Consider the following 10,934-nt stretch of genomic DNA (forward strand, 5'->3'; position numbering starts at 1 on the left):
TTAATAAAAACAACAAAAAGATCAATAAAGTAAATAAAATTTATAATTCAAAAAATTAGATCTATAAAACAATTGCTTATATCAACTGTATTTAACATGTTGCATGACATTCAATATTATCTAGCTTTAAATATAATTTTATTGATATTGATTGATGTTGATTTTGCTGATGAATCATCAACTTTTAATTGATCTGTATCTTGGACTACATATTTTTGTTGTGTGTTCAATTCATTCCAAAATGAATGCATATTGAAGACCCAACAAATCTCTGCTGATGGTGACAAGAATAAAAAAAAAGTTGTCATTAATTCACTGGATTACGACTCATTACCAAAAATCCTTATGTTGTTGCCAATACCAGAAAGGATAGACATGGAAAAAGGTGAATATTATTATCAAATCAAAATTTCTTTCTTTTTTAAGTAAAATATCAATGTTTCTATTAATAATTAACAAATCTACTGATAGTATAATTACTGCTATTGCTAATAATTGTAAAAACCTAAAAATTTTGGATATTGGATACATTGGGTTTAACTTTCAACAGCTGGCAATGAATTACAGAAAAATCTATTTGTTTATTACCATTTACAACTAATTTATAATTTTTTATTCACAATTTAAACATTTGACTACAACTTAAAACTTTGATAAATGCATTGTTAGTGTAAATAGTTAACTCATGAGTTATCAGAAGTCAGAACTGGTTAGAACCCTGTTGCCTTCGAGCTGGGATCAAGTTATTCCACACTTGGGTTTTTTTTTTTACATCCATATTAAAGGTTAACAAATGACATTATGACATTAGCACAATGAATGCTCAAACGTAAAAAATTATCTAATTAAAAGTCATTATCAAATTAATGTATTTTTTTTTTTTTTTCATACGTTACCAAGTTCAACTACTAAATTAATTATCACCTAATCAGAGGATCAATTAAGGTAAATCGAAATTTCTAATTTTAACAATGACATTTATAAAACAATCACTTGTATCAAGTGTATTTTAACATGTTGCATCGCATTCAACATTATTTAGCTTTGAATATGATTTTATTGATGTTGATTTTACTGGTAAATCATCAACTTTTGATTGATCTATATTTTGTAATATATTTCTGCTGTATTTTATTCTGGTTGTAAAATACATTTCAATTTATTATCATTTGTTTAATGTATATATTTTCAGAGTTTACTAAAAATGTGTGCAAAAAGAATATGTGTTGAAGAAGACCAAGATATCTCTGATGATAGTGACAAGAATAAAAAAAGGGTTGTCATCAATTCACTGGATTACGACTCATTAGCAAAAATCATCATGTTATTACCAATACCAGAAAGGATAGACATGGAAGAAGGTGAATATTATTGATGAATATCTAATTGAAGATTTTTTTTTTTGTTAATAAAATATCAATGTTTCTACTATTAACTTTAATCTTTGATACGTTTTATTCTAGTTTGTACCAAATGGAAAGATGCATGTCAACTAGCTTGGTATAACATTAAAGAATACAAATGTAAATCATCAATTGGACGTTCTTATGATAACGGTTTGTTGACACAATCATACCTCGAAGAAATATTATACTTTGTACCAGCATTCACACAGTTGAATAAATTAAAATGCATTAAACTTATACTGAAACCTAAATATCAAGATGAAACAGTTAATCTACTTGAAATAATTAGTAGTCTCCCAAAAGAAATTAATGAAATTCATTTATTTTCTAAATCCTTGTGGCAGCAAAAACGAAGAGTTATTATGATAAGTTGTTATTGAATACCAACTAGTTGTTTATCACCAGTGACTAACAATACTATCAATGAAATAAATACATTTTGTTCAAATAAATATCTAATATTTTCAGACTTTTAAAAAATTTAAAAATCTTCAAAAATTGACAGTGCAAGGCTTTTCTTTGGACAACATAATTCTTGAAGAAATATCAGAAAAAACTACACTTGTTCATCTCAACTTTCAACCATATGATGGAAACCACAGATTTCCTCTATTTAATCAACTCGTTAATTTGGAATATATTGACCTAGTGATGAACATGACTCGATATATATGGATAAATACGAATAACTTTTCTACAAACGTACTTAAAACCATTTTTTGTACATGCAAAAATCTAAAACATCTTAATATTCCATTAGGTCCTTATAATGTAGCTGAAATTTCTCTCAAGAAATGGATAAATTTTCAAAACTTGGAATATCTTGGTATTTTTTGTAATATAACGCTTGACTTAGCAAATACAATTGTTAAATATTGCAAGAATTTAAAACATTTGAGGATCTTACATAGTTTTAATCGCATTATAAATGATACTGCTTTGAAAAAGTTAACAGAGTTGGAAAATCTTGAAAGTTTAATATTGCTTTTTTGCAATTTACTCAATAAAGAATCAATAATCGCAATTTCAAACAATTGTAAAAAACTTAAACGTTTGGAAATACCTTATAGCTCTATAGTGCCATCTATTCATACTGAGCCACTTTTTTCTACATCAGTTCTTAATGAATTATCAAAATTACAATATCTTGAACATCTAAACTTGTGTTTTGCAAAAAATTTTGAAGATAGTACAATTACTGCTATTGCTAATAATTGTAAAAACCTAAAAAGTTTAGAAATCCAAGGTTCCATGGGTCTTACTGAGATAGCTCTCGTTGCTTTAACAAACTTAAAAAATTTACAAGAACTTAATGTCAGTTATCTTGATATAATTACAGACAGCTTCCTTATCAAATTGAAAGGATTGAAAAAATTACATTGTAATGAATGCAAGAAAGTTACTGGTGCTGGTATAATTCAATTTATAACAGATAATCCGGATCTTGAAAAGATCAGTGTCAGAGATATAGATAATATTACAATTGATATGGTTTGTAACTGATTTTTCCACCGATAAAGTAGAAGCCTCAGTTACTATGGGATCAACGAGGATTTCTCACCATCCTCCTCTCTTACCGCCAGGAGGGAGCCAGCTGGTGTATAACGGCAACCAACGGACCGTGGGGTAATTTCGGGAGCAATGGCCGCCGACGGCCATTTCGGTAGCGACTAGTTCAGTAAGAAAATGGTAGAGGGGCGCGGTCCACCATATTAGTTCCAAAACGTCACTCTGGCACCATTACTAAAATGTATATTGTTTTTAGCATTGGCCGGGAGCGTAATAACCTCACCCCGCGGCGGCGGTTATTACCGTGATCATTAACTTTGGTTTAACTCACTCGCACAACCTAAGTCAATACGAGAACGAGGATATTCGTACCTCACAGGCTTTACCAAATATCCTCCTATTGTCTACTCACTCTAGTGCACCAAGTAGTCGAACATAAAGTCCATCCGCAGCCACGCTGGTCTTACGCCGGACCACTCTATGCATCTGACTACTCGATTATAGGTTACCCTGACAGTAAGTAACCACACTAGAGCGAGAGAGCGAGTGATATACAACGTCCTACCTATACAGCGTAGCGACATCGTAAATCACCCCCGAGAGCATGCACCACGCATCGGGAGCTTGGTTGGACTCATCAGTGACATCAACTAGTTCCATCCTAGGACCCAGTCGACGTCATCGTCTAAGTCGGCTAACTCCACCAAGGAGTCATGCCAGCTTCACCAATGATATCAACTAGCTCCTCCATAGGAGCATGTCGACATCACCAAGTCACCAGCCAACTCCACCAAGGAGTCAGCTAGCTTCATCGGAAGCCAACCACGGACTGTCACCAGTCCTGGTGCCATCAGCCATCGAGAGCCGGCCGACGACTGGCAGTGAGATGCCAGCGATCACCAGTTTTATGGACTCTCTATCCCCACTCCCGTTTGACCCACTCCATACGACCATCTGTGCGCACACCTCGATGCGACTCTCCGGTGGGAGTGTCGAAGTAGGGGATACGAATCTGTCGTAGCCAGGGTAGGAATCCGGATTATCCACTCATGGTGGATGTCTACCAAGTCAACACTGACATTCAGGCGAAAATGGATGTCACTACCGAGGCCACTCACAAACCGGTGGTATTAATGGCGTCTTAGTCGATAAAACCCTCAGAGACCAGACCTCTAATTATTTTCGGGAGCGCGAGATCTGCCAAATCTCGTTACACCACCTTTCCCGCGGAAGTTTCGACCCGAAACTTAACAATCGTCAATTCTCAGGTCGCTCCTCTCTCCTCATCTCCTCGTCTCCTCCTGGGTCACGATAAAGTTTGAGGTCAACTATTGATAGTTTACCTCTATCCTTACCGCCGAGATCGGACAATCGATAGACTGTCCTCGATAGCTTCTGCGTTATAACCCACGGCCCCATGAATGGCTTGTTCAAGGCGGCCGTTCGATACGCTTGGGCTTTGGATAGTTCTCGATTTCGCACCAGTACTAACTGACCAACTTCGAATTCGACATTTCGATGTTTTCGGTTGTACTGTTCAGCTTGTCGATCACTCATCGAGAGCAAACCGGAAAGCTAGTCTTAGTGCGTCATGACACTTCATGTGTTCAATCCACTCCTCCGACCCGATTTCAACAGTTTCGAGATCCTTCGTCAAATCTCGTTGGAAGGGAACTTTCGATTCTAATTCTCGCCCAAGATTGGCGAATGCCGGGGTCGCCATAAAGAGAACTGTGTACGAAGTATTATAAGCGAATTGTATTTCGCTCATATACTTATCCACTCTATGGTCGAGATCAAGAAACGCACGCACCATCATCTTGATACTCCGATTAACCCGTTCGGTAGGGTTAGCCTGAGGATGATACGGCGGAGTCGTCGATAACTTCATCTGCGTTTCTTCCGAGGCGACAACAGGTCCTTGTTTCTGAACTCGGTCCCATTGTCCGTGAGCAATTCATGGGGAACACCCAACGGTGTATAACTCTTTCTTGTAAAACTTGACAGATAGCCTTACCTGTCGCATTTTTCAAGGGAGCTATTTCTACCATTTCGTGAGCGTATCTTGTATTACCAAGATATATCCGTGACCGGATTGGCTCTTCGTATACGGACCCATAATGTCCACCGTTATACGAGACCAAGGCCCCATGAATTTTCTGGGATTCATGTAACCCGCGGGAGTACTTTGTTGTTCCACTTTACAACGCTGACGGGTGATACATTGGCTGACGTATTTTACCACGGTTTTATACATCATTGGCCAAAGTATCTTACTGCCAATCGTTCATAAGTTCAGGTACGCCTTGATGTCCCGCCTGAGGGTCATCGTGGCATTCTCTCAAAGCACGAGATCGTAATTCCCTTGGTAGGACTAATTTCCATGCATCGAAATCTATATTCTCTGCAGAGGCTAGATGTCCTCTACGATGAAAATACAGCTGACCATGATCAATAGTCCAATTGGGGTATTTACCGGGAGCAAGACGTATTGCCTTTCTCTGTCTGATATACCAGCGATCTTTCGTAGACGTGATCGTGGTTATCGTCGCGAGAACAGCGCCGCCTTCGGGAGCACGCGAGAGCGCATCTGGAACATGATGTAGTGCACCTTTCCTATGCACTATCTCAAAATCATATTCCATCAGTCCGAGAGCCCATCTACCAAGTCGACCACCAGGGTCCTTCAAATTATGAAGCCAGCGTAAACTGCTGTTGATCGGTGATGACCGTGAACTTGTATCCCTCCACGTATGCACGAAATTTCTTGATAGCCCACACGACTGCCAAGCATTCCTGCTCCGTGACGGTATACTTTGTTTCGGGAGCAGTTAACCCTCTACTTGCGTAGGCGATAACTCTTTCTTGGCCATCTTGTACCTGGGTGAGTACAGCGCCAAGACCTACACTGCTCGCATCAGTTTGCAGTGTGAACGGGATCGTAAAGTCTGGACAAGCTAGTGTTGGGGCTGCAGTCAGTTTTGACTTCAGGATCTCGAACGCCTCTTGCTGTTCGGAGTTCCAATGCCACTTGCATTGCTTTCTCACTAGCTTGGATATTGGCGAGGCTATCGAAGCAAAGTCTGGAATAAACCGACGATACCAAGAAGCCATACCCAGAAACCTCCGTACCTCCTTAGTTGACTGCGGCGCAGGAAAGTTGCGCACAGCCGAGGTTTTCTCGGGGTCTACCTGGAGTCCTTCACTATTGATCTGGAACCCCAGATACTTTACCTGCGATCGGCAAAACTCACTTTTCTCTCTATTGATCGTGAGATTCGCGTCACGCAATTTGACGAGAACTTTCGTGAGCCATTCTATGTGTTCCTCAAATGTCTTCGTCACGATGATGATATCGTCTAAGTAGACAAAGACATGAGGATAGAATTCTGGACCCAGCAATCTGTCGAGAGATCGCTGCATCGCCGCGGGAGCGTTCGAGAGGCCGAATGGCATCCTTCGAAAGTGAAAGAGCCCTCTGCCAGGAACAATAAAAGCCGTAATTTCACGACTTTCAGGAGCTAGCCCTACCTGCCAATATGCTTTGCTAAGGTCAAGCGTAGAGATATAGTTCGCATGGCGCAACTCATCTAGCAAGACCGCCATATTCGGTAAGGGATAGGCATCCTTTTTCGTGATCGCATTGACTTGTCTAAAGTCAACGCAGAATCTTAGCGTACCATCCTTTTTCTTTACCATGACAACCGGGCTGGCCCAGTCGCTAGTGGATGGTTCTATGATTCTATTCGAGAGCATACTATCAGTCTCCGCCCATATCGCCATTTTCTTGTGGTGAGACATAGGACGGATCCTCTGTTTGATAGGATCGTGAGCGCCCACATTAATAACATGGGCCGGGAGCTTTGACAACGGGAGCAAAGAGGGGCGAGGAATGTACTTGTCTAACAGTTCCTGTAGACGACACTGCTCATCTTCTTTCGGGGCTTGAGACCATTACACACTGTTAAGTGATGGATGGTTTCAACGGGAGCAAAAACGAGAACATTTCCGTAGGCTGGTCTCGAAAATACCAGACTTGCCCAAAGAAATCGACCACGATTCCTGCTTCTCGTAGAAAATCGATCCCTATGATAAAATCTTCCGATAAAGATGGCATCCATAGAGTTTCCACGAGAATGGTCTTGCCGCCCAACGAGATAGGTGTCAACGATATTTGTCGAATGATTTCTATCTGTTTGTTGGCAACCAGAACCTTTCTACCTGGACAATCGATCGGCTCAATGTCTGATTTCCTGAGCAACTCGATGCCTCTGTGACCTGCGAAGGTACGAGTCGCTCCTGAATCCATTAACGCTTTGATCGAACGTCCTCCGATTTTAATCGTTAGGTAGAAAGTAATCTTTCGACCAGGACCGAGTGTTTTAACCTATCCCAGATAGGGTTAGGTTCCGGGGTAGCCAATTCAATGTATTTCCCTGTCTTGGGGTAATACTAACGGTCGATACGACAGGGTGCTTTACGACCGTTTTGGCGTTTCCCGGGTTGCAACGGGAGCATTCTTTAATGAGCCCCGGTTTTCCACACCGGTAACAGAACAATGTTGGTGGTTCTGGGCAAACTCTGAACTGGTGTTCAGTGCTTTTGCAATTATAGCAATGCCTTGGTCCCTGGAACCTCGGACGACCCAAAGCATCCAACATTTCGAGATCAGGATTGATAGCTTCCTCGTCATAGAAGATTCCATCTTCCTCGAGAGCGTGGGCATTGTGTCGTACATCTTTGGCCAGTCGAGGAGGTTCTCGATAAGCCAAGCTTGCACATAGATTCCTCCGGTTTACGCGGAGGTTGCCAACTACGGAGCATTCCATGTTTTTCTCCTGTCTTCGCAGTCTATGCTCTAGTGCGTCTAGAGCTAAACATTCATCGAACTGTAAACCCAATCGGAATTTGGGCAACAGATTTCGATAGAGTATACTACTCTGCGAGTCTCAGGCCATGGCGGGAGCGTCTTTGCGAATAGCGCTTTCATTTTAGAAATGTATTCGCAGACATTTTCATACCTCCCCTGGGTTCGGGATAATATCTCCATCTCCAGGGTGGCTTGAAAATCGAGATCAGAGAAACGAGTCCTGAAAGCCGTGCGAGCAGCACGCCAGCTACCGAATCGTTTCTCTCTAAACCATAATAGGGCTGTATCGCGTAGACACCCACGCAATACTCCTAAAAGGTCTTCTTCCCGTATAGGGAAACTTTCGAGAGCGTCTTCGATACGAGACAGGAAATATTCCACGTCTTCGCCTCGTTGACCCGAGAACTGTACGTTCCAGCGACTTAGTAACTCGAAGACTTTCGTTGGTGACATCGTTCGAGGTTCCCCATGATTATGGTTCCCCCCTTGACGCTCCAAGTCGATCCTCGGAATTTCCAACTCCGGAATATACACGTGGTCAACCACACGACCATTCGGTTGTGGGGGTTCTTCCACTCGAAGCTCTGGTGTTAGCCTTCCAGGAGAGGGCGCACGACTCCCGTCTTTCTTCGGTCTGCCTCTACCACGAGGCTCCAAAGCTTCAAGACGAGTTTCTATACTGCGCATTCCATCTAGGAGAGCCTGCACTGTCTTCAACAGTAGAGTGTTCCCAACATTTTTGGAGCTGCCTCCTATTAATGGTGGATTCACTACTTCTACCTCGGGAGCCTCCCCTGGTTTCTCGCCAGAGGCACCTGGTTTTTGGTCATCAGCCATATCGAGAGCGTTCAGAGAACCTTCCTCCAGCTCGTTGAAGCCAGAAGTGATTTCTCTTTACTCGGGATCGGCCTTATATACCCAGTTTTGAGTGGTGGGAGTCTTGCATCCCTCCTCTCTACTCCTGCGCAAAGCCCGTGAGCGCATCTTTCCCTGGAAGGGGAATGATGCCAGCGCCATCTGTTAATGTCCGTAGGTGGGGATCTACCGAACATTAGCGGAAATAGCCGAGAGCGTAGATTTCTGAAATATCTCAGCCTGTATGAGGACAGCCGAGATCGTCTTCAGAGACTACCGAGATCGTAGATCTTAAGACTGTCGAATCCGTACCAAACGGTTACGACCGTGTCCGAGAACTACCGAGTCCTGTATCCAAAGATACATCGGGAACCAACAACCACACGAGTCCAAGCAAGCATCCTGCAAGAACTCTGACAAATTGTCACAAGAGCGAATAACCAATGTTATCCATATCACAGCTTAGGAATTCGCTATCACACAAGATTATTCCAGAGCTGTATTCCTCATCGTGACCAGACAAGAAATGAGCTTCTTCACTCGAAGCAGCTCTTTATATACGCGTGGGAGCTCGATATTTCGCCCTTCCAATTGCCACAACAAGTATTAATCGTCTGCGCAACTCCAATCCTCCTCACCAAACACGCGAGGGGTTCACATGACCAATGAGAATGGAACGCACAAGCCCTGATGCGACAAAAGTTGGAACTACGGTACCAAGTTCCCGATTTTGCCGTGAGTGTCACTTTAAAACCTGCCATGGCAGGCCCCACGTTGGGAGCCATTTTGTCACTAATTTTTCCACCGATAAAGTAGAAGCGTCAGTTACTATGGGATCAACGAGGATTTCTCTCCATCCTCCTCTCTTACCACCAGGAGGGAGCCAGCTGGTATATAACGGCAACCAACGGACCGTGGGGTATTTCGGGAGCAATGGCCGCCGACAGCCATTTCGGTAACGATTCCAGTAAGAAAATGGTAGAGGGGCGCGGTCCACCATATTAGTTCAAAACGTCACTCTGGCACCATTACTAAAATGTATATTGTTTTAGCATTGGCCGGGAGCGTAATAACCTCACCCGCGGCGGCGGTTATTACCGTGATCATTAACTTTTGCGTAACTCACTCGCACAACCTAAGTCAATACGAGAACGAGGATATTCGTACCTCACAGGCTTTACCAAATATCCTCTATTGTCTACTCACTCTAGTGCAGCAAGTAGTCGAACATAAAGTCCATCCGCAGCCACGCTGGTCTTACGCCGGACCACTCTATGCATCTGACTACTCGATTATAGGTTACCCTGACAGTAAGTAACCACACTAGAGCGAGAGAGCGAGTGATATACAACGTCTACCTATACAGCGTAGCGACATCGTAAATCACCCCGAGCATGCACCACGCATCGGGAGCTTGGTTGGACTCATCAGTGACATCAACTAGTTCCATCCTAGGACCCAGTCGACGTCATCGTCTAAGTCGGCTAACTCCACAAGGAGTCATGCCAGCTTCACCAATGATATCAACTAGCTCCTCCATAGGAGCATGTCGACATCACAAGTCACCAGCCAACTCGCAAGGGTCAGCTAAACTTCATCGGAAGCCAACCACGGACTGTCACCAGTCCCGGTGCCATCAGCCAGCTCCGAGAGCCGGCCGACGACTGGCAGTGAGATGCCAGCGATCACCAGTTTTATGGACTCTCTATCCCCACTCCCGTTTGACCCACTCCATACGACCATCTGTGCGCACACCTCGATGCGACTCTCCGGTGGGAGTGTCGAAGTAGGGGATACGAATCTGTCGTAGCCAGGGTAGGAATCCGGATTATCCACTCATGGTGGATGTCTACCAAGTCAACACTGACATTCAGGCGAAAATGGATGTCACTACCGAGGCCACTCACAAACCGGTGGTATTAATTAGCGTCTTAGTCGATAAAACCCCTCAGACCAGACCTCTAATTATTTTCGGGAGCGCGAGATCTGCCAAATCTCGTTACAGGTTATTGGTGCTGACCAGGCAACTAAAAATCGTACAAATGGTATCATTTTACACATAATGTGTAGTCCAATAATAGCAGAAGCTTCTAAGTCAATAATTACATCTCAATGGTTGGTTTTCCGAAGTGATTTAATTTAAGTTACCACATACTTTTCTTTCCAGTCTACGCGTAATATTCTTCTATAATTTATTTCTAAAAACTCATACGAAATGACATTGCGAAGACAATTGTCAATAAACATTTTTATTATAAGTTATAATAAAATAATTTATAACTTGTTTTCGATAT

This window comes from Aphidius gifuensis, linkage group LG1 (assembly GCF_014905175.1).
Source record: "Aphidius gifuensis isolate YNYX2018 linkage group LG1, ASM1490517v1, whole genome shotgun sequence".
Classification (NCBI taxonomy): domain Eukaryota; kingdom Metazoa; phylum Arthropoda; class Insecta; order Hymenoptera; family Braconidae; genus Aphidius; species Aphidius gifuensis.